Below are 206 nucleotides of genomic sequence, written 5' to 3' on the forward strand. Positions count from 1 at the left end.
TGGAGAAGAAAAAAATGTAATGATATAAAAGGAGGAAGCAAAAAAAGGTAATTGAGAGAGCTTTTGTTGGTGGAGACTGATAAAAAAGAGAAATGTAGAACAAAGAAATCAAATGATATAACGATAAGAAAAAATAGTTTCACGGCTGTGCTATAGTTACTTAAACAAGCGTAGGTAATCAAGAAAGCTATTGGTGGTAGAAACTG

The sequence above is a fragment of the Penaeus monodon genome, chromosome 24, assembly GCF_015228065.2.
Source record: "Penaeus monodon isolate SGIC_2016 chromosome 24, NSTDA_Pmon_1, whole genome shotgun sequence".
Lineage (NCBI taxonomy): Eukaryota > Metazoa > Arthropoda > Malacostraca > Decapoda > Penaeidae > Penaeus > Penaeus monodon.